Source organism: Leptopilina heterotoma, unplaced genomic scaffold (assembly GCF_015476425.1).
Source record: "Leptopilina heterotoma isolate Lh14 unplaced genomic scaffold, ASM1547642v1 Lhet_384, whole genome shotgun sequence".
NCBI lineage: Eukaryota > Metazoa > Arthropoda > Insecta > Hymenoptera > Figitidae > Leptopilina > Leptopilina heterotoma.
In genome coordinates, this window is record NW_025111057.1 from 998,356 (window position 1) to 1,019,575 (window position 21,220).

At 30.1% G+C, this 21,220-nt stretch overlaps 1 protein-coding gene and 1 long non-coding RNA gene across 4 annotated transcripts in view; one reads left to right on the forward strand and one right to left on the reverse strand.

Moving 5' to 3' along the window:
* Positions 1 to 21,220, reverse strand: part of LOC122505993 (small integral membrane protein 14) — a 39,991-nt gene that overhangs the window by 15,091 nt on the left and 3,680 nt on the right. The gene's annotated exons all lie outside the window — the stretch shown is intronic.
* LOC122505997 lies at positions 11,269 to 12,759 on the forward strand. The gene is made up of 2 exons (XR_006301965.1): positions 11,269 to 11,894; positions 12,052 to 12,759. It is a non-coding gene; the product is annotated as an uncharacterized LOC122505997 (long non-coding RNA).

Here is a 21,220-nt window from a genome sequence, read left to right on the forward strand (position 1 = left end):
AAAAAATTTTTTTTGAATTTAAAAAAAATTGTATAAAAATTTTTTTTTTTAGATATTTTTGAAAATCCTTGTGTCAGATTTTAGGTATTAATGACTGCAATAAACCTGCAAAATTTCAAGACAATCCATCAAAATTTGTTTGAGATAATTTGTACACAATTTTTGTGACACACACACACACACACACACACATCTGGACATTTGCTCAGAATTGAATATACATATGTTATAGATGAAAATGAGTCCATATAACCTTCTTTTGAAAAATTGAAAATCGTCACGAATGCAAAGCTTCCTTATGAGGAAGCAATAAATAAAAAAATATTTGTAAAAAATGTACCTGTTGTGCAGTTGTTACAAGTGATAATGAGAACGGATATTTTTTCCAAAATTCAGCAGATTCTTTTGAAATGTAAATTATTTGTCAAAAATGTAATCACACTCATTTTTTATGAAAAATCTCATGGTTTTTCTAAATTCGTCTCCAAAATTAATGAAAAAAAAACTTTTTTAAGTTTCTTTCATTTCGAAACAATATTAATGCTGCCATCTCTATGGAACTGTCACGTACTATTAGGTTGAGCCAAAAATTATAAATAATTAATAAAAATGGTTATAAAAAATTATTTGTCTTCAATTTAGACATTTTATAGATGATTTCAGGTATTGTAACAACCGACATTTACTTTGTGCAGTTGTTACAATTTACACGCTGTCACTCAAATGCTTGTAGTTAATTAAATAATAGATATAGAGCTAAATTAATTATGGCCTTTTAAAATTAGATAATATACCTTTGATTTAATCGTTTGACCAAACAAATTGGAGTTAAACTCTAATCACAGTACCTAACTGTTTTTATCAAAATTGTAACAACTGCACCTAGTCTCCCCTACATACATTTTCAATATTTACATATACAAAAATTTGTATTATATTCTGGCTTCCCAGGTGCGATTTTTTGGTCGGCCCATAGTTGGGCCAACTTTTACAAAGTCGGTCCAACTTCTCGTGCCAGAGGTTGGGCCAACCATACAGATGATAACGGCGACCGTCTAATGGCGACGATGGTTGGCCCGACAACTCATAAGGAAGTTGGCCCAACTTACAATGCATATGCTGTGCCAACTATACATTTCAATGGTTAGTCCAAAGACTGACGCCAAAGTTGGCACAACTTTAGATGCGTAAGTTGGGCCAACCACAATTTTCAAAGTTTGGCCAACTTCAACAGCCAAAGGTAAAAAATTATTAAAAAACTACATTATTTAAACAATTAACACGTTATTATTAGCGGGAACATCAGATATAACCTTTACCTATTATTATTAAACACAATCTCATACATACATTTTCGAAAATATCTATCGCTCGCTGGGATCGAACCCCTAACCTAACGCACCGAAGACTTATACACTGACCACTACGCTACGTTCACATGGGAGTGCATAACGCAAAATGTATATTTAAGCTGCAACAGTCGGGCCAACCGTGGCCCAGAGTTCGGCCAACCAAGAAAGTTTAAGTCATTTAAACCGCATTTGACAAAGCTTTGCCAACCGTTGGGCCAACCGTGGCCCAGAGTTCGGCCAACCAAGAAAAATCAAGTCAATTAAACTGCGTTTCACAGAGTTTTGCCAACCGTGGCCCAGAGTTCGGCCAACCAAGAAAGTTTAAGTCAATTAAACTGCGTTTCACATAGTTTTGCCAACCGTGGCCCAGAGTTCGGCCAACCAAAATAATGTAAGTCAATTAAACTGTGTTTTACAAAGTTTTGCCCACCGTCGGGCCAACCGTGGCGCAAAGTTCGGCCAACCAAGAAAGTTTAAGTCATTTAAACTGCGTTTCTAGAGTTTTGCCAACCGTTGGGCCAACCGTTGCCCAGAGTTCGGCCAACCAAGAAAAATCAAGTCAATTAAACTGCGTTTCACAGAGTTTTGCCAACCGTTGGGCCAACCGTGGCCCAGAGTTCGGCCAACCAAGAAAGTTTAAGTCATTTAAACTGCGTTTCTAGAGTTTTGCCAACCGTTGGGCCAACCGTGGCCCAGAGTTCGGCCAACCAAGAAAGTTTAAGTCAATTAAACTGCGTTTCACATAGTTTTGCCAACCGTCGGGCCAACCGTGGCCCAGAGTTCGGCCAACCAAAATAATGTAAGTCAATTAAACTGTGTTTCACATAGTTTTGCCAACCGTGGCCCAGAGTTCGGCCAACCGAAACTGAAAGTCTTTTAAACTACGTTTGGATAAGTTGTGCCAACCTTTGTCGCCAAAGTTGGCCCGACGGATGGTTAAACTCTGCATTTAATGGTTGGCTTGCAAAGTCGGGCCAACTGTGGGCACAATTACTTGCCAAAGTTGGGCAAACTCTGGCAACCAAAACTTTGCTTGCCAAAGTTAGGCCAACCTTGGGCCAACCTTCAAACTCTGGCGGCCAACCTAAATTCGCACCTGGGTTATTGATACATTTTGACGTAACGCAATATTACTCATAAAAAGGTCATTACGGGGTCTCTTATCCGGTAGGTCGAAAAATAGATCACATTTGACCTAAATTAGTGACGTAACGCAATGTTACTCATAAAGGGGACATTACAGGGTCTCTGTTGGTCCATAATGTAACATAAATTTTGACCTAGGGTACCGAACCCCTGGAACCCCTCTTTTGAATTGTAGGTTAAAAAACAGGTCAAATTGAACCTAAATTTTGATTTAGGATATCGACCGTTTGGAGGGCCCAAGTGGGGTCTCTTTTTGACCTGTGGGTTAAGAAATAGGTCAAATTTAACCTAACTTCAGAGGGTATGAGGCCATTTGAAGCCAATTTCAGAGCACTGAATCCGGCGGCGAAATCTTTTTATTTTATATACAGAGAAGAGAAGAAGAGATTAATTAAAATATCTTTTTATAATCGCTGTGACGAAGACGTTCCTTGTGTAAGTATTTTATTTTATAATTTAAATATCTTTTATCGTTTCTGAAGAAAACAGCCATGCTGTCGAAACGTCAAAAAAACATCTCTTGTTTCTATTATTTCCAATTTGACTCAGAATGATCGTTAATATCACATTTTTATTTATAAAATGTAATTATAATATGGTACCGTCGAACTGGGCTAATATTGTGCACCAAATAGCTATTTTTTGACTCAACGATTTGTTAAAATTCATAATTAAAAGAAAAAAGAAAATCAACTATTGATATATGTTGTGGACATCTTTTTGAAGGAGTCCTATGAGTTGGGCAATAAAAAGAAATTTTTTATCTGAGTTGTAGTTCGAACTTTGTCTTTTCATAATGTTCTATAAAAATATTTTTTATCGTTCCTGCTTTATTAAATCTTTTTTGTAGATATTCCAGAGTAAATTAAAAAAAGAAAGAGCTATTAAATTTGTTGATAGATATTAAACAACAAAATGTAAAATAAAACACTAAGATTTCACTTACTATAAACCTTATTTATAGTTTTTTGACTCAGAAGTAAGACAAAAATGTATAAAAACGATACACAGAATCTCCTACTCACTACATAACGTACATTTCTGAAAAATATTTTATTTTTCTAAATACACAAAACAGCCCCAAAGAATCCTGGTTTTTCAGTTTGTTCCACTAAGAATTTTGGTTACTTTAACTAGGAATCCTGGTTACAACAGCACTAAATTTGTCAATATAATCAAGATTCCTAGTTAAAGTAACCTTAATGCTATAATGGATGCTCAAATCGTTTAGGCATTTTTTTCAGTGTAGAAACCTCGCGGGCACAAAATAGGGTGATTGTCTGTATTATTACGATTGCTGCATTTACTACAAATTTCATCTAAAATATTAAGATAAAACTTTATTTGACAAATAGTGCATTATAAAATGTTTACAATAAAACTTTAATTTATTCTAATTCATATTTTTAGTAAAAAAATCGGAGAATGTGCTTTTTAAAATACATAAATTAACTTTAAAAATCCCCAATTCAGATAAGAGCACAAAAAGTTGCATTATTAGTGAGTTGAGAGTGCTTTTAGAAAGATGAATATATGTGTCCTGACACGATGAAAGGGACCTTACGCCCAAAAAAATTAATTTTGAGTTATTAATGCCGTTTTATTGATTGAAAGAATCTAAATAGAATTGTATTAATATCTCAAAGTTAATTTTTGTTGGACGTAAGGTCCCTTTCACCGCGTCAGGACACATATTTAGGGGAACGTGGGGGAATTGGAGCCCCTTAAGGAAAATTATTTAAAAAAACCAAATTATCTCTATAATAATACATTGTTTTGATCATTTTCTACTCATTTCGTTATTTACCTTTAATTATGTTTAATTAGAAACTTAAAAAAAGAAAGTAATAAATTTCAAAAAAAAATTTCAAAAAAAAGTCCTTGTGTTTAGGGGAGAGTAGGCTACATTGAACCAGCGTCAACAGTGAACCACTTCAATTTTCTGAGAAATGAATGAGTGAAATTTTTTTTATTCAATATATAAGTTAGTATTTCCGAAGCAGACTATGTCCAAAAATTTCCAGCACATAGGTTTATTATTTACAAAGAAAAACTAAAAAAACTGTTTTTCACATACAAAACAAAAAATTTTGTAGAATTATAATGATGTTTTTTTTATTGAAATAGGAATTTTATAAAATTAGTAAACTTGTGATTTATTTTGCTTAGGGTGTCAACTTCAATATACCGATGTGATAAAGAATTTTAAATCGTACATAAATTTATTATAAACAATTTTTGTTGTAAATGTCATGTGTATACAGTGAGTGCGGAATCATTGAACCACCCGAAAAAGCAAGGAATTTTCAATTTTAAGAGTGGTAAATTTGTCTGCTCTACTAATTAGTAATAAAACTACTCGAAGACATGCTTTCATCACAATTGTGAACGAGATAAACTCAAAACTGTCACTTTTCCTACCTAACCTGACATCGAAATATATTAATCTCCTATATTAACAAGTAATAACAATTAAATAACAATTTTCTATTTTTTTGAGTGGAAAATAACATCTTTTACAATGTGCAAGTGGAAATATTATTTTCGAAGTAAATTGTAGTGTATTATTTGAGGTGGTTCAATGTAGACTCACATTCTTCAAAATAAGAAAAGGGACCATCCATAAACCACGTAGCCTGCTTTGGGGGGGGGAGAAGGTTCGGTAATGTGCTACGTTAGACCACATGGGGGGAGGGAGGATTTTGAGTCTGAGCAACGTAGCTTTGTATTTTTATTTGACATACATTTTTTTGAAATTACGCGGGCAGCTCGAAAGTCAATTTCAGAGATATATGTGGACGTCCACATGAAAAGGGCCCATTTTGGCACTATTGGAGTTATCTATATGGGCGTATTCCTGGCAAAATTTGGAAAATTTTGAGTGGTCTTAGAACTTTTTTGGTTAAAAATTCGCTGAGTTACGGAATTTAAAAGTTTAGAACGCCAAAAACCTCATTTCGAGAAAAACGGTTACCTTGAAGATAAAAAACCAACAGGTTTTAAATTTTTAAAACCATCCCCCCCTCTTAATTTTGAAAATACGAAAAACTTTTTTTTTTCTAAAAAGGACAGTTTTTCTATTAAAGAACCATTTTTTTACAAGATTAATGATTAGGTACAATTTTATTGTGTCATTTGAAGAAAAAGAATAGATATTAGATAACTTATTTAAAAATTTTTGACAGTTTCTATTATGAAAAAATTAACGTAATATCCAAATTTTCATTTCGACAATTACGAAAAAAAGACTCTAACATCAATATCACTGGTTCTTCTGGAAAGTTATTCAGATAAGAATTGTTTACAGTCCAGGACACCTTAAAGATGAAAAATCAAGAGATTTAAAATTTTTTCCACACCACCATTTTTTAAAATACGGATTACTTTTGCAAATGACCGCCAAAATGGGCCCTTTTCATTTTTCTAAAGAACCAATGAAATCAAACAGTTAAATTATCGATAAATTAATGAAAACCGCATAATTCGACTTGTTAAAACATGTAGATTGATAATAAAAAATTTTTAAAAATTAAGATTTTGCTCCAAAATTACTAAATTGCGATTATCTCGAAAACTAGAACCGACAATATAGGCCCTTTTCATGTGGAATAAATATACTATAAATATATATATAGTGATGAAAAAATATACATATATATATATATATATATATATATATATATATATATATATATATATATATATATATATATATATATTGATTAAAATTAAGAATTAGTCTTGTATCAAACTCTTACTTGTCAAAAGAAAAAAATAAACTGTGATTTAAAAACATTTAATATTGTTTACTATGTTTCAATACGATTTTATTGATTATTTTTAGAAAAGAGATTTTAATATTCAAAAAAAGAAAAAAGCTACGTTCCATTAGGTAGGGGGGGAGGGGGTTCGGTAATATGCTACGTTAAGCTACGTGGGGGAGGGGAGGGGTCGAAAAGTTCAAAAATCGGAGCTACGTGGTTTATGGATGATCCCAAAGTGTAACTGATTAGAGAAAAATTAAATTTCATTATTTAATCATAATAATTTGTATTTATAACGTGTGTATTAACTGAAAGAGTACTTCAGTTTTATTTTTATACAAAAACCTGATCAAAATTTGTAAAATTTAATTAGTTCTTGGACTTTATAAAAAACCTGGTTCAATGTAGCCTACTCTCCCCTACTAAAAATTTGTCAAAAATGTGATCGTTTGTTTTCGAATGACATAAACAAAGGTTGTCGAAGATTTTCTAGGAATTGCAGCGAATTTTAAAGGCGCTAGCACAGCTCCTACTGCCTGCCTGCCTGCCTGCCTGCAGGTTGACATGGTAACACATAAGAGTAAGAGAGTCAGAAAATTCAAATTAAATGTTTTTAGCTCTCACACTCTTATGGCGTCTGCCTGCGCAGGCAGGCAGGCAGTAAGGTGAGAGTGTACCTTTAGGCTTTTAAGTACATGAAATTTAAAAGCTCTCATTACCCGCAAGCTCCTATTGCCCCACGCTCCCCTATGTGTTTTGTAAATAAATGTTTATTATAAAGTTATTTTTAAATAAAGCAATAACATTAATTTTACTATTTAAATAAAATTTTATGTTTTTAATGTTTTTGAAGGAGAATAAAACGAAAACATTCGGACAAATAGTTTTCGTTTCATTCTCCTTCACTATAATTACTATTTCTCGGACGTAAAAGATTGAATTTTAATGTTTTTATTATTTAATTTGAAGTGTAGAATTGGACACAGAAATTTTCGCATATGCACTCTTTTTATATTATTAATTTTATATAAACATTAACATTAAAATCCTAAATTGATTCTTTGAAAAGACTCTGAAGTGTGAGGGACAGAAAAAATAAATGAATAAAGAAACATTCAAATTATTTTGGTTAATTAATTAATAGTTTAAATAAATAACTTATTATGTTCTCTCATTTTTATGACAGTCAAATATATTTTTTGAAGAATCTGATCGAAAATTAATTTCTATGGAATGATACAAAACAGAGAACTATATTATTTTTTCTTATAAGCATCAATGCGCTTGTTTTAGAATATAAAGTTATGCTTGCGGTTCTTAATGTTTTTAACGTTCACCAAATTAAAAGATTTAGAAAAAAAATATTTTAAAATAGATTCTTTTAGAGACATTTTTGTCACATTTTAAAAATCGCACCTCTGCAATTTTTTCTCAACAAAATTTTGATTGAACTAAAAAACAAAAATTGTGCTACACCTAGCAAACAATAACAAATATTATGCTAGAAAAAAAATTTAAATATTTTTAAAAATTAAAAAAAATTTCTTTTATACTACCATTTTTCACAAATCAAAATTTTGAAAAAATAGAACTTGTGCTGAATTGTGCTCAGCGAGCACAATAAAAAAGGTTTATAACAATTTTTCAAAAAGTTAATAATTATTCAAGAAAATCACATTTTTTTACTCTAAAATTTTTTGAATATTTTCCAAAAATCAAAATTTCGAAAAAATAAAATTTGTGCTGAATTGTGGTCGACGAGCACAATAAAAAAGTCTAAAAAACAATTTTACATCAGTTTTACAACAGCTCTATCTCATACATTGCAATGAATATAATTGTTTTTATACAAAACAAGTATGTAATCCCCGCTTTCTCGGCGCGTTTTTGAGACGCAAAGCCATGCTTTACCTCTCAAAACGCACCGAGTAACCGCGGATTACATTCTCGCTTTTGTATAAAATGTCGTGTGTACCTCGGACGCACGCATTTCTTGTCCTCGCTTGTTTACAGTACTCGGCTTTGCCTCGTACTGCAAAATCAAGCTCGGACGAGAAACTTGCGCTTTGCGTCCTCGTTGCACAATGTACTATAATTAAATTACTATTATAGCTATGAGTGATTTTAATATTATGTACCTGACCGAATTCATTTCAAATCAGGCAGGCTAAATATGTTAGGTTGTGAAACTCATTTTCACTTTTAAAATATTGTTTTACAAAGAATTTTAGACGACACGAATTTTTTTATTTTGCTAAAAAAATTTTTTTTCAAAGATATAAGGGTTTGAAGTTTGAAAAACGGAAACTTCTTTTCTTGAAAAATTGGGGGCGAAAATGTTTAAAGTGTTGTAACTTTTGAAGTAATTAGGATAATTTATTGCATCTAAAAATTTATTAGGATAATTTTTTTGCGTCTAAAAGGGTATTTGCTCGACTTTCCAAATCCGTTGGAAAATTTAAAAAATACTAAAAAATAACAAAATGGCGGTCATTATTCAAAAAAACTTTAAATTGAATTTATTCAAAAACCCCACCTTTTTTTTGCTCAAAATTTTTTTGGAAATTGTGTTCATAGGGAAGAATATCTTCCATAATAATTTAAATTGTGCCCGATTCTGGTACAAGAGAAAAAAAATTTTTTCAATTTTTTTTAAAGAAAAACATCATTTTTCTAAAAAAAAAACATTAGATATTCAAAAATTTCTTAAATAAAAATTGTTTCTCTTTAAAAAATCTAAAAAAATGTCTCTTGTCATTTCCCTATTGAAAATCCCCATATGGGAAACCACATGGGAAACCACATGGGATCCTATGTCAAAAACCATGTAAAACCCTACTTCCATGAAGGAAACCACGTGGTTTACCATGTGGTTTCCCATGTCAAACCATATGGGAAATTGAGACAGGATTTTAGTTAGGAATAGACATGGGGAATTTGAACAGTTCATCTATGCATAAAACCATATCAAATCCCACATGTTTTTCCCAGTCAAATCCTAAACCGAATTTCATGAGAAAAACAGTATCATTTATTTATAATTATTTTCCCAAGTCAATCCCCAAATGAAAAACAGTATCATTTATTTATAATGATTTTCCCATGTCAAATCCTAAACCAAATCCCATGTGAAAAACATTATCCGCCTTATTGAATATCCCTACATGGGAATCCACTTGGGATTTTACAAGGGATTTCACATAGGATTTTATATGGGAATTGACATAGCATTTCATGCAAGATTTCACCTAGGATTTAATGAGATATCACATAGTATTTTATTAAAGATCCAATGAAGAAATTTTCAAAGGATTAAAAATTATTTAATAAAAAATTAAATAATAAATAGTATTAGTGTTACAAGTCATCAAAAAAGTAAAAAAACGATCATTTGAAACACGTCCTCTCTGCTACAGGTTCTCAGCTTTTATATACTTCCAGAATCGTCTCAACAGCGAGAGAAGTCACTTTCGCCACCTAGCGGTGAAAGTATAGGAGCGACAGTAATCTTTAACATTACTAAGGAAACCATGTGGAATACCACGTAGGATTCCATGTGGTTTCCTACGTGGGGATTTACACGGGATTTTACTTAGGAATTCATTTGGGAATTTATTTCTACTTAAATTCCTAAGTAAAATCCCATGTAAATCCCCACGTAGGAAACCACATGGAATCCTACGTGGTATTCCACATGGTTTCCTTAGTAATGTTAAAGATTACTGTCGCTCCTATACTTTCACCGCTAGGTGGCGAAAGTGACTTCTCTCGCTGTTGAGACGATTTTGGAAGTATATAAAAGCTGAGAACCTGTAGCAGAGAGGACGTGTTTCAAATGATCGTTTTTTTACTTTTTTGATGACTTGTAACACTAATACTATTTATTATTTAATTTTTTATTAAATAATTTTTAATCCTTTGAAAATTTCTTCATTGGATCTTTAATAAAATACTATGTGATATCTCATTAAATCCTAGGTGAAATCTTGCATGAAATGCTATGTCAATTCCCATATAAAATCCTATGTGAAATCCCTTGTAAAATCCCAAGTGGATTCCCATGTAGGGATATTCAATAAGGTGGATAATGTTTTTCACATGGGATTTGGTTTAGGATTTGACTGGGAAAAACATGTGGGATTTGATATGGTTTTATGCATAGATGAGCTGTTCAAATTCCCCATGTCTATTCCTAACTAAAATCCTGTCTCAATTTCCCATATGGTTTGACATGGGAAACCACATGGTAAACCACGTGGTTTCCTTCATGAAAGTAGGGTTTTACATGGTTTTTGACATAGGATCCCATGTGGTTTCCCATATGGGGATTTTCAATAGGGTTTTATCTATATCTTGCCTTGTTTCAATGAATTTTGCAAAAAAATGATTATATGTTCTCATTTATTGCTTTCTTAATATCATTGAACGACTTTTTCATGAATCAGTTCGAAAAACTTGTTTGTTTCTATAGAGACATGTAAATAATTATAATAATCTGTGCTGTCACAAAGGTTAAAATTGTTGACATATTGTTTGATCTACCAAGTATTAGCGAGTAATATATGTTAGAAAATTGAAGAATCATATATTCTTTTTGAAAAAGCAAAAGGTATAGTTGTATTAATTTTGTATGAGAATTTATTATTTTTTTAAAGTTAAAAAAATAATAATGACACTCCCATACTAGAATAATTTAACCATACCATTTTTTTTCAAAAATAGTAGTAAGAAAAGCTATCCGTCAGTCATAGGAAAGTATGGGAATCGCATAAGTCTGTCTCACTCCCACTCATGGGATATGACTGACGTGGTAGGTTTTCGTACTGTATATGACGCGTTACCAAGAAAGCTTCCTAAGAATCAAAAAAATTTAGGTTATGTTTACAATTTTTTGAGTAAAAATATAGAAAGAGAATCAATCACTATTACAAATTATCGATGATCAATTTTCATTACATTGAAAATATTCAATAAAAACAAAGTTTTAAATTAAGGAGGATGGTGACTCAAATAAAAATGTTAAGAATTTTTTGAAATTTGGAAAAACTCGTTGTTAAGAATGTCTAAATTATAGAACAATTTTTTTTAAAATTTTTTACTGTCCCGTTTTTGAGAATTTAATTGTTGAAATTGCATGTTTTTATATGGGCTCTTATGGGGAGTGTTATGTGAAGTGCACTATTTTGATAATAACTTGTGTCAAAAAGTTAAACTTTTTTTAAAAATCATACTCTTTTAAAGTTTAATACTTTTGGAATAATTTAAAAAAATAATTGAGTAAACCGACTGTCTTGATTTTTAGAAATAACATTAAAACTGGCGTAAAATTACAGATTTTCTAACCTCTCTAACATAATACACAGAAACGTGGCAACGTCGTATACACGAAGTAGTATAAGGAGACTTAACGCCCATGTAAAGTTCAAAAAAACATGGCCCCAAAACAAGGCGAAGCCTATCTCAAGTTTTCCGGTGTTCGACTGTTCCGCGCGACCTCCTCGGGAAAATTTACAACTAAATAGTGACGTCTGCTTTTAAAGCACTGTGAAGTGTTTACATTTGAATGACATAAATAATAATTTAAATAATTACTTATTATTTAATTATGGGAGCAAAATAAGACTATTTGACAGTACGTATGAAAGCTTACTTTCTTTACAAATAATATTCAGCATTATTTTTTAAAGAGATCATGTTTTTTTGACTGTATTTACGTTTATTGTTTTAGGTTATATTTATGTAATTGATTTTCACAGACACGGAAATACATAAATAATTTTTGTTTTTAGATATTATTAATTATTAAAAAGAAAAACAAAGAATCATGGAATATTCGATGGAAAAACTTACATTTGAAGAGTGTAAGATCAAATTTAATAAATCACAATTACCTTCTGATAAGTGGTATCATATGACAAGAAACAAAGAATTTATTTCGTTTATAAAATTGGAATAAATAAAGTCAATCTTTGACATTTCTAACGGGCGCTCTTTAATTTGAAATTGGTAGCAGGCGAACCACATATACCACTTAGTTGTAAATTTTCCCGAGGAGGTCGCGCTGAACAGTCGGACACCGGAAAACTTGAGATAGGCTTCGCCTTGTTTTGGGGCCATGTTTTTCAGCCCGTCAAGTCTCCTTATACTACTTCGTGGTCGTATAATGTAAACATATACGAATGAAATCTTATTCAGTGTTACCAACACTGTTTCTAGCATGCATATGGAATGCGCTGTTGTCACGATCTCCATGCTCATAAAATTTTTTTACAAAATTTTTTTTACGTAATTAAATAATTATTTTTTAAAATGTTTTTTAAGAATAATGAATTGGAATTATTAAAAATACTATTTTTTATGTCTAATATATTAAGTATTGCATATTTCACTTATAAAATATATATTAAAACAGTTGGTATTTGCAGTTTTAATCCCATATAAAAGCATGTGAATTCCCCTCTCGCCGCCTGCCCCGAAAAGACAGTCACCATCCTCCTTAAATAATTGAAGTTTTTTTAAAGGACCTTAATTTTATAAATAATAAAGTGGATAATTTTGTGGCCTTTGGTCCAAGAAGATGTAGTTTTTTAGTGTATAAATTTAATATTTATTCTCAAATGCATTTTCGCCATAGAACATGGCTCATCAGGACTACAAAAGAAATATAGGAAAATATTCTTAGCATTATAGGCATTTCCAACATAAGACATAAAAAAAGATAGCAGACGACTTACCGCATTATAATGGAAAACATAAATTTAAATAAGAATTTATTATTATGGAGATTTGACAGTACACGGAAAAAATAAGTTCAGCAGATTTTACGAAACTAATTTCGCACTAGCGGATATTTAAGATTCCTAGACGAAGTTTTTCAAAAACCCAGAAACTTTCACTACTTTAAGCAGAACAATTGTCGAGAAACTGCAACCAGTGTTGTAATTTATAAAACAAGCTTGAATGTAGAAATGTTTCGTATTTTCTGGTGAACATTTTATCAGAAAATGGTAAAAATGTTTCGTGCAATCTAAAAACGCGTGGTTTGAGTTTCCACTTCGCTGTCTATCGTGAATTCTCGAACACAAAGTTTCGTAAAATTCTATACGGGGTGTACCAAAAGTCGCGTTATAAATAGATATGTTGAAGCTTGTCTCGTCGCGTCGGTATTAACTTGTCTGCTGTATATAGATATAATATGTGGAAGGAAAAAGAGAACTGCTTTACCTGCCGGTAACATTTGGATAATTGTTTTCTTTTACGTATTTCACATTTCATTGTTCCAAATTCGTAACATTTTTTATGTGCTTTTGTAATCCAAACTTTTAATTATTATTAATTTCTTTTAATTTACAGTCCAATAAATTTTATAGTTTATCATAATATTTACCGATGACAATATATATATATTAATTTCTCAAGTTTTAACTGTTATTACTTCAAATTTTAGACAATTTAATATAAACATTTTTTGAGTTTGAATTTAATTTTGAAAATTTTTTGTCAATTTATTTATAATTTAAAATTAAGAATAAAATTATTTTCTAAAAATTGAAAAATTTTATAGAGATTTTATAACTAATTATAATCAAAAAATGTTATTTTAAAAACCATAAAATATTTTGTATAACTTTTAAAAAAATGATTTTTTTAAAAATTAATATTCAGTATATTGACATTTCTCACAAGCGCAGTTTTAATCTCCTTAGTTAGTATATAAAGAAACTCAATTCTATCATCTACAAGTGCGAGTTATATTGTATGTGCGTTGCGTCAGAATTCGTTTATATGTATGCGTATTTCCGTTAAGTTAGTGTCAGAATAAAATAAGCCAATCCAAGCGAACCATTGCGTTGTAGAGGGCAGTCACATGTGTCGAACCAATCATCTATCTCCTATAGAAGACGAGAAAAAATGGTCTTGAGAGCTCATTGGTACATTAAGAAATTCTTTTTTCTGCTTTATTCGCTTTTTTCTCCGTGAATATTTTTTTCCGTGGCGCATGCGCTTCAGGCTAAACATTTTACAAAACTCTTGAATTAGAACGTCCAACCGATCATTTGTGAATTCCATAGAATTTTTTTTTGAGTTTTCGAGAAACGCAGTCATCATATATTACTATTGATTCTGTTTTATCTTATACTAAACTCCTCTCCGTATCCGCTATTCCAAAATTAGTTTCGTAAAATGTACTAAATTAATTTTTTCCGTGTACGAAAGTTTTAAATTAAAATAATTAAAAAGGAACTTTTAAACGAGATAAATGTAAAACAAACATAACCTATAATTTTGCTTCTTAGGTACATTTCTTGGCTGCGCGTCACAAATGATTTTTAAATTTCCTAAAATTTATATTCGCTATTACTTGATTAAATAAACAAAATGTCAACAATTTGAACCTTTGTGGCAGCAAAGTTTATTAATTATTTACATATTCCTATAAAAAAAAGACGTTTTTTAGAGGGGAACAATTTTTATTTAAGAAATTTTTGAATATCTAATGTTTTTTTTAGAAAAATGATGTTTTTCTTTAAAAAAATTAAAATTTTTTTTTTCTCTTGTACCAGAATCGGGCACAACTTAAATTCTTATGGAAAATATTCTTCCCTATGAACACAATTCCCAAAAAAATTTTAAGCAAAAAAAAAAGGTGGGGTTTTTGAATAAATTCAATTTAAAGTTTTTTTTAATAATGGTCGCCATTTTGTTATTTTTTAATATTTTTTAAATTTTCCAACGGATTTGGAAAGACGAGCAAATACCCTTTTAGATGCAAAAAGAAACAGTAAATTATCCTAATTATACTTCAAAGGTTACAACACTTTAAACATTTTTTCCCCCAAGTTTTCAAGAAAAGAAGTTTCCGTTTTTCAAACTTCAAACCCTTATAAATTTTTTTTAGCAAAATAAAAAAATACGTGTCGTCTAAAATTCTTTGTAAAACAATATTTTAAAGGTGAAAATGAGTTTCACAACCTAACACATTTAGCCTGCCTGATTTGAAATGAATTCGGTCACCTGCACAGTGGTTTGAAATTGAAAAGTATGGTTCAAAATAACTTAGAGTCTACAAATCTTAACCGATTTTAGATTTTCTTTTTTCTAAATAATCTTAATTAAATTGCTAAGAGATCGCTCGAGCCAGATTTTTGATTTTCAATTTGCATAATTATTTAAATTTGTATAAACAATTGAAAAAAACGCACTTTTTTTACATATTTATTATTATCTCGAAAATATGGGTATTTTTTTAACGCTAAGTATTTTAACTTATACCTATAGTTCTCTGGATTGTAAAATGGTGTTGTAGACCCATTTTTTAATTGTTATAAACAAATTATATAAACAAATAGACATTTTAGACGATGGCTTTCAAAAAGCTTAATGAAACTCGTTACTCGGGGGTTTTTGGGGTCGCTGATTACGAATATGACGTCACTTTTTCAAAATTCAAAATGGCGGATCCAATATGGCGGACGACTTTTCTAAAAATCGCCCAGATTCGCCTAAAACTAATGACTCTGGGGTTTTCGGGGTCGCTGATTACCAAAATGACATCACTTTTTCAAAATTCAAAATGGAGGATCCAATATGGCGGACGACTTTTCTAAAAATCGATCAGATTCGCCTGAAACTCGTTACTCGGGGGTTTTCGTGGTTGCTGATTACAAATATGACGTCACTTTTTCAAAATTAAAAATGTCGAATCCAATATGGCGGACGACTTTTCTAAAAATCGCTCAGATTCGCCTAAAACTCATTATTTGGGTGTTTTCAGGGTTGCTGATTAAGAATCTAAAAGCAGATGTTCAAAATTGAAAATGGCGAGAACAGTCAATCAAATAACTGAAAAAATCTCATTAAAGACAATGCAATTTTTGTAGCCCTGAAAAGGGCTGATTGAAAGCTAATTACTTTTTTTGTGTTAGAATTCATTCTTTATTAATAGAAAGATCTAACAATTCGATAGCTTCTTTATCAAGACTGATCTCATTTAGTTTTGAAAGAAACTAATTTTAATGAGAATCGTCAGATAAAGAGTATAGCACTTACCTTCAAAAAGGACATACATTTTGTACAGTTTCTAGATATACGGTTTCTCGTACTTATATATTCCTCAACTTATGTCATTATTAGGAGAGATTCTCGAAACTAAAACATCGACACCTAGCGGTAGCAAAAGAAATTATAATGAAAACCGCGCGAATTTTTAAAAATAATTCATTACGAGAAATAAGTAAGAATTGCATATGTCCATCCGTAAATTATTTAGTATTATTATTATTATTCATATTATTAATTTATTAAATAATAATAATAACAATAACAACAATAAAATTAATAGTTAATATTAGCGGATGTTGCAATTACTTAAATAAAATAAAACTTTCATCATTAATTTTATTAAGTTATATTAAATAATTTATTAATTAATAAATAACAAAAAACGAAGGACTTAATTTAATTTTTAAATAATAAACTAGTAAATAAATTAAAATAATGTATTAAAAAATTATTTAATTACTTAAATTTAAATTAATTAAAAATTTTTTTGTTATTTTTCATGAATCCAAAAATTTAAAAAAAAAAATTGTCCGCCATATTGGATCCGCCATTTTGAATTTTGAAAAAGTGAAGTTATATTCGTAATCAGCGACCCCGAAAACCCCCGAGTAACTAGTTTCAGGCGAATCTGAGCGATTTTTAGAAAAGTCGTCCGCCATTTTGAATTTTGAAAAAGTTACGTCATATTCGTAATCAGCGACCCCAAAAACCCCCGAGTAACGAGTTTCTTTAAGCTTTTTGAAAGCCATCGTCTTAAATGTCTATTTGTTTATATAATTTGTTTATAACAATTAAAAAGTGGGTCTACAACACCATTTTACAATCCAGAGAACTATAGATATAAGTTAAAATACTTATGCCCGGTTCCACCAACCTCGATTAAGACATTAACGAACCGTCAAATTTCTACTTGCGTTTCACCAACTTTTAACGGAACGTTATCTCGATTTAACCGATGTTAACTCTAACCGGCCACAAGAGGTCAGTTAACGTGTGTTAACAGTCGGTTAACGTACCCTAACCTAAAAAGTGTTTTGAAAAGTGACAGATAGTGTAATTCTTGTTGCCAGAAAAATAAATTTTATGAACCATAAGTCAGAGAAATTAAGGGAAAAGTCAAATCAATTTTATTTCAAAGAAATTTTAAATCTGTTGTTCAAAGATACTTGAATTTTTAAAATAAATTTTATTGAAAAATAAACACATTAATTGAAATCTTCTTAAAATTAATACAAGTTTTAAATAATGTTATTTAAAATTCTGATAAAATTGTAAATTTGAATTCAATTGTTAAAAGATTTGAATTTTTAAAATAATTTTATTAAAAAATAAAAAAAAATAAATTGAGATTTTATGAAATTTTCATAAAAATAGTACAATTTGTTTAGGCAGTATTAAATTCCCACAATTCAAATGTATATAGGAAAACTGCATAAGTTAAAATGCATACGAGTAAACTGTATTTAAAAAATAAAATCATTAAATTATCTACTTTCGGTTCACAGTCATCAAAATGAGCAACTCAAAAAAGGACAATTTCATTCAAGACAACCATTTAAATTTTTATATCTCAAATTTTTTATTGGATTTTTAATTCCTTTGGACTTTTTGATCAGGACAAAAAACCAAAAAATAAGTTCAAAGTGAAACTTTTTTATTTTTATTTTTTTGGATTTTTTGTTTTGGACTTCTTGTCCGGATACCCTTGTATACAGTTGAAAATAATTTTAATTCTTCATTAAAATTTGTAATTTCTAATAGTGTGCGGTTTTCTCGTGGTCAGTTTAAATTTGTCAGTTATTTAATTTAATGATTTTATTTTTTAAATTTTCATGTGTGCAGTTTTTTCATGTGCACTTTTCCTGTATACAGCAAAATTGATACCTTCCCAATTTGATGATTCAATACTTATTTTAAAACTTATTCAAGTAAGGGAAGTGTTCCGGTTGTGGGCACCCTTTTGTTTTTGCCTCATAACATTTGTCCATGTGCATATTATACAAATATATGTGTACGAATTTAAAGCTAGAGGTCTAAGGTGACTGTCAGTGAAGGAATTAAATTGATTCCTTTAAATAAAAAAGTTTTATTAGAAATTTAGTGAAATGGGAATTTTTTGACAAAAAAAATTTTGTACCCGGTTGTGGGCACCCTTGAAAAATCCGCTAAAAATGGAAAAATATTAAAGGAAACCAACACAAATAAAGAAGAAATGAAAGTTTCTTTATTTTAAGAGAATTTGCTGGGATAAAGAACAAAAATGATGACACGTTTTCACACTATGCTCATAGCTAACAAAAGCATAATGCTTGCATGTGAAGTAGCTAGTACTCATAACATAACGCACTTCTAATGCACTGAACGACTATATTCATCGCATTTAATGGAGTTTGCGGCTGTCACTTTCCTTGGCAGAAAGTTTAGACAGATGAGACAGTAGTCCTCATCATTGTCAGATGGTAGAGCCTCCTTAACATAAAGGTGCCCACAACCGGGAATGACAGTCATTTTTTAAAAAGACCAACACATTTTGTGATGCAGGATTTTGGTTAAACACGAAGGTAAATCACAAAATATAATAACAACACTGCAAAAAAAAAATTAAACCCTTTTTTTCTGAACGAATCTACACCCATATGTTGCTCTTCGAAAACAATACAAAATTACTTTTTTATTTATTTAATGCAAATTTTCTTTATTATGCTCACAGCTATTACACAAATGCATATATTTGTTTCGTTATCAATACGAAAAGTCCGTATTGTCAACGAACACGACTTGCAATACTTAGATCAGTAAAGTCTGCTTGCCGTCGAAGTTTACGTAGGGGTGCCCACAACCGGCGCACTTCCCCTATTAAATAATTTTATATAAAATTCTGAAAAAATTGTAAATTTTAATTAAATTGTTTAAAGATAATTGAATTTTTAAAACAATTTTATTAAAAAATTATTTAATTAATTGAAATTTTGTGAAACTGTCTTAAAAATATTACAATTGAGGCCACTGCTACCAGTCGGGTAGCAGTGAGTGGCCCAGAGGCGCTCACTGCTCACTGACTGGCAGTTGCGCGTTCCTCCGAGCGTCGGGCGAGTTATTGGATCCAAGGCCTCAATTTGTTAAAAAACTTCATTAAAAATTAAAAAAAAAACCAAAGTATGTCACACTTCGTCACAAATCTTGAACCCCCCCTCCCCCTACGTCACGTCACACACGTAAATTTCACTGTAAATTTTATACATTGGACATTATATATTATATCCTATACACTCTAAATTATTGAATCAGTTAAAAATAACTGATTTAAAAGCAAAAAATCAGACACTAATTCAAATAGTAATATTTTTTCTGACAATTAGTTAAAAATAATTGATGTTTCAATACAATTTTTTTTTATTAATTCAAATTAGTCACGTTTAACTACCTACATAGCACCGAAACTGTTCTAACAATTTATTAAAGATTTACTCGCAAGCTTCGAAATATTTAAATGCAAAGTTTAGTGAAGATTGTGTAAAGATTTAAATATCCCACTTCAATAAGTGTTTAGTGCGAAACTTTCCTGAAAATTTAACTTAAATTTTCAGGAAAATTTTCACGAAAGTATAATAGTCGAAAATGTAATTCAAATGTTCAGTGAACTTTCAAGCTATATTTTTAAGAAAATTTGACGATAGACATTTATTGGAGTGAGAAATTTAAATCTTTAGGGTCAATTAGGGCAAATGTAAACGGAATATGTATCTTTCACCAAAAAACTTAGTTTTTTTTGTTAGGTAAAACGGACGAATTTCTTTTGCATGAACTTGTTGCTAGTGTTACCTAGAAAAATTTTATGAGGTACAAAAAAATATTGATGCACCTGAATCGCCTAAGACTGACTGTTTACATTCACCCCGAGATTTTGAAATTTTCCTAAAATTCGGGGTAAATGTAAACACCACTGTAGTTAAGCGAGGTTTAAGAAACAAGTTATTTCAAGTATACTACTGTTTTAAGGGATGGAAAAACTGGAAAAAAATTCTTCGTAGATGTATAGTAAATCAACCAGTTGACTGATAATGTATCATATAAATAAACAATCAACCATTACAAAATTAGTAATGTAAAAACTTGAATAACTTGAACAAATTTTAATAGATTTTCATTCAACTTGGTAAAAAGAAGTTTTCAAGGTTGCTGAATAAGAATCTAAAATCGAATTTTTAAATTTCAAAATGGTGGATCCAATATGGCGGATGAACCTAAAAATAATATTTTTAAAAATTGATCAAATTTGCTTGAATCTGGCTACTCGGGGGTTTTTGAGGTCGCTGAATACGAATTTAAAGTCAAATTTTAAATTTTCAAAATGGCGAATGAACCTAAAAATATTTTTAAAAATTGATCAAATTTTTTTTTTTTTTTTTTTTAAATTTTTTTTTCAAAGAGGACCTAATTTCCTTTTCTATGTAATATTTACATTGCCAAATTAATGAAATTATGAAATAGAAGCAAATTTATTCAATTATTTTCTTTTAAAATGTAGTTAAAGTTCTGTTTACATTTACCCCGAGTTTTCGAATTCTCGGGGTAAATGTAAACACTTAATTATTTATTAACTAAATTGACGAAAATCAAAAATCAAAGTCAATTTTTGTTAGTTCATTAATAAGGAAGAATGACATATTTTTGTTTTATTTTTAAATTTATTTTTATGAAAATGCGAGACAAAATACTGAAACAGTAAAATTTTGATTTTCAATCATTTTTGCATTAAAAAATAACTTACACTATGGCATTGCCAATTGTCAAAATAAAATATTGGCAATACTCAGAACATCTTGTAGGTGAGCTGAGGTAAAAATATTGACGTCGTACTTATTTTTAAATTTGTAAATTTAGCTGAAACATCTA